Source organism: Octopus bimaculoides, chromosome 13, assembly GCF_001194135.2.
Source record: "Octopus bimaculoides isolate UCB-OBI-ISO-001 chromosome 13, ASM119413v2, whole genome shotgun sequence".
In the NCBI taxonomy this organism is placed as follows: domain Eukaryota; kingdom Metazoa; phylum Mollusca; class Cephalopoda; order Octopoda; family Octopodidae; genus Octopus; species Octopus bimaculoides.
Window position 1 is genome coordinate 58,545,700 of NC_068993.1, and position 4,055 is coordinate 58,549,754.

Below are 4,055 nucleotides of genomic sequence, written 5' to 3' on the forward strand. Positions count from 1 at the left end.
TGTGTGTGTGTGTGTGTGTGTGTGTGTGTGTGTGTGTGTGTGTGTGTGTGTGTGTGTGTGTGTGTGTTCACGCGCGTGGGTGTGTGTGACGCACGTCATACACGATCTGAATTGCTCCGTTGTCGGTGTCTAACTTACAATTCTCATTTTTAACCTATTTCTCTTTCCTTCTATTTTATTGTCAACGAAATTATTTCAACATCCACTTTGATAAAGGTCTTCTTTTTTCTTTGACTGAAATACCATGTTATTAAACGTATTGAAATGCTCTGATTACGGCTTTCACACTTATTCACTAAATTTCCTATTTGAATAAGTTCCTTACTATGTATTTCACGAAGTTTCTTACTACTCCATGTAACTATATTTTTTCTTATGATTGCACTTGACTATAATTCCGTTTCTATTATATTTCTCGATAATTCTTAGTTTTATATTTGACTATGCTTCTTACGGTTATTTTCTCATTCTTTTTCCAATACATTACAGACATTTGTTAAACACGAACCTAACGAAAGGAAAGGGGTTTCTTTTGCCCCTGTAAAAATGATTACTTTGCTAGCAATAAGGTTTCGATAATTGCTTTAAATTAGACACGAGACCAGCAGTTTTGAGGGTGGTACATTGTATTCTTGAGCGAAACACTTCACCTCATGTTTCACTGCGACCACTTCGACACCTGACGCACGGTACCCTGTGCACCTGTTCGGACAACGTCGATTTGGTGGAGGGTTTGAGATAATGTGCGGCACAAACCTTTGGTCACTATAAACAAATCATTTGTGCAGATCGTTCGGATAAAGCTGAACGCTCACACGTCGTCTCCGAGAGGGGAGACCATCATCATCATTATTATTATTGTTGTTATTGTTATTGTCTACCTAATTGTTTCCGCTTCCGCCCTGATAAGGGTCTTTGAATCTGAAATGTTGTTGCATTAAGAATACTCAAACGTATCGATTACCGCTTTTCAGCTTATTTCTTGTTGATATACGTATATTTATTCCAACATATTCATACGTACGTGCATGCTTAAACATTCCCCTCCCATCCCAACCTCACAAGAGACAAACTATGAAGCCCGTGGAATTAATACTCTGAGATGTCTCCTGCATCATAAGCAACAGCTTGAAAATGTCATCAGGTTGCTAGCTACATATGAGACATGATGTCGTGTCTTAAACATACAAAAGTAATCCATGGAAAAGGATGGTTCTGCAGAAAATATAAATACGAAGTCATTGAGCGTGCTCGCTCATAATTTAAAGGAATACTAATCGAATTTTCTCGTCTAAATTTCGGTGAAATACAGCCATGTTGGAGCAAAGACTTAATGACCCGTGACTTTTAGTTACTTACTTGACCTCTTCGTTCTCTATGGAGAGCTAATATAGGTCTCAAGGTCATTAAGGCATAATTTGAAGGAATACGAATCGATTTTTACCGTCTACATCTCGGTGAAATACTACTATAATAGAACACAGGCTTAATGACCTGGGACTCTTAGTTACTTATTTTACTCCTTCGTTCTCTAAGGGAGTATAGGCCATTGGCCACTTTTCTTCACTGTTCTCGAATCTGATTTGCCTTTTCGTCTCCCAGATCTGGTTGGTTTTGAACTGTCGCCGATGCTCCTATAACTCTACATGTTTCTAGCTAGGAAAGTTTGTCCTACATAAACCCATTTTCACTTCTAAAAAGAGGTGGTCTATGGTCACCTGACCTCTATCTTTTGGTCTGTATAGCAAAGGAGACCCTGTCACTGGCTTGAGCTCCGCTACCGTAGCTCTCAGAATCATTAAAGCATACAAGACACCACACTGTAGCATGGACTGCACCTTGTAGAACAGGGGCAGCGAGCTGGCAGAATCGCTAACACGCCGGGCGAAAAGCTTAGCGGCATTTCGTCTGCCGTTACGTTCGGAGTTCAAATTCCGCCGAGGTCGACTTTGCCTTTCATCCTTCCGAGGTCAATTAAATAAGTACCAGTTACGCACTGGGGTCGATGTAATTCGACTTAATTAACCCATTTGTCTGTCCTTGTGTGTGCCCTCTGTGTTTAGCCCCTTGTGGGCAATAAAGAAATAAGAACAGGGGCGCTCTCCACCATTTTTATCCATTGGCCTTTTTGATTACTATTTTGTTGCGTGGACCCAATCTGAAGGTTTAGTGGATGGGGTTTTCGGCTCACGATCGTAAGATCGTGAGTTCGATTCCTGCGATGCCTTCTGTCCTGCGATGTGTTCTGTACATATACATACATACAAACAAACAAACCTACATAGATATATGCATACATTCATGTAAACATTTGTACATGACCACCTCATTGATATCATGTAAATTCTATTGAAAGAGCTTCGTTTCTGCGTTCGAAACCGGATCGTTTGCTACCGGTGGTAAATTTGAAAATTAAAACCAGTACAACGAACACATGTACATACATACATACATACATACATACATACATACATACATAAATACACCCACTCACACACAAACATACATGCAGGCATACATACATATACATGCATACATACAAACATTTCTAAATATACATATACGTACATAAATAATTAAATTTTTTCCATTTCACATTCTAACACAACATTTTATTGTCGATGATGCAAGAGGCCAAAGTGACAGCGATACGAACTACACAGATGACCTTAAAAACACTGATAAGCTATTTGAAAAGCCTGATAAAAACAAAACATTGTCTGGCTTTATTAATAACAGAAAAATCAAAGTGTCGCTTGCTTGAGTTTGTTTTTCTAATTGTTGGTTTTAATATTTAGATTTTTAATAATACAAAATATTATAGATTGTTTATTTTCTAATTGTATTTCAAGTCAATTGACAGTCGAAAATGACTTCAGTAAAAAAAAGAAGAAAGAAAAAACGATTGGACAACCATTTCATTCCGCATATTACTTGGTGGGTTGTGATTCTCTGCTATTTTTTGCTTACTCTTTTACTCTTTTACTTGTTTCAGTCATTTGACTGCGGCCATGCTGGAGCACCGCCTTTTGTCGAGCAAATCAACCCTGTGAGTTATTCTTTGTAAGCCTAATACTTATTCTATCGGTTCTGTTTTTGCCGAACCGCTAAGTTACGGGGGACGTAAACACACCAGCATCGGTTGTCAAGCGATAGTGGGTGACAAACACAGACACACAAACGCACATACACACATATATATTTATATATATATATACATATATATACGACGGGCTTCTTTCAGTTTCCGTCTACTAAATCCATTCACAAGGCTTTGGTCGGCCCGAGGCAATAGTATAAGACACTTGCCCAAGGTGCCACGCAGTGGGACTGAACCCGGAACCATGTGGTTGGTAAGCAAGCTACTTACCACACAGCCATTCCTGCGCCTATAATAATAATAATAATAATAATAATAATAATAATAATAATAATAATAATAATAATAATAATAATAATAAAGATTTTTTATTTACCACTGGATGAAAGTGGCTTCGGCTTGATGCTTTGACTTTCTAGAAACAATAGCAAAATTCCCTCGGATCAAATCCTTTCGGTTACTTAAAAAAGAAAAAATAATGAAGGACGCATTACATAATATTATCTCATTCATACAAAACGGGATGGGCACGGCTGGAATGAGTTTGATTGATAGGTCTACTTGTGTAGAAATTACACAGGGTTAAGCAACAGCAGCAACTGAACTGGCAAGTAAAACAGCCGAATATACAATTAAAGAAAGAAAGAAAGAAAGATATAAGTATAGGTAGAACAATAGAGGCCTTCAGTTAAAATAAGGAATATGTGGTGTCATGGCTTGGAAAAAATGCCTACGAATTCCTCTTTGAAAATGCAGACAGGTAGAGACATATCAAGGCAGACTTGGCGTGGGCGGATGTATAATCGCAGACGTTGTCGTTGTTGGTGGTGGTGGTGGTGGTGATGGTCGTGGTAGTAGTAGTAGTAATAGTAGTAGTAGTAGTAGTAGTAGTAGTAGTAGTAGTAGTAGTAGTAGTGGTGGTGGTGGGTGGCGTTGGTGGTCGTGGTGGTGGTGG

The 4,055-nt window shown here is 38.6% G+C and overlaps 1 pseudogene; it reads right to left on the reverse strand.

Moving 5' to 3' along the window:
* LOC128249256 (uncharacterized protein DDB_G0271670-like) overlaps positions 1–4,055 on the reverse strand; it is a 147,859-nt pseudogene that overhangs the window by 32,474 nt on the left and 111,330 nt on the right.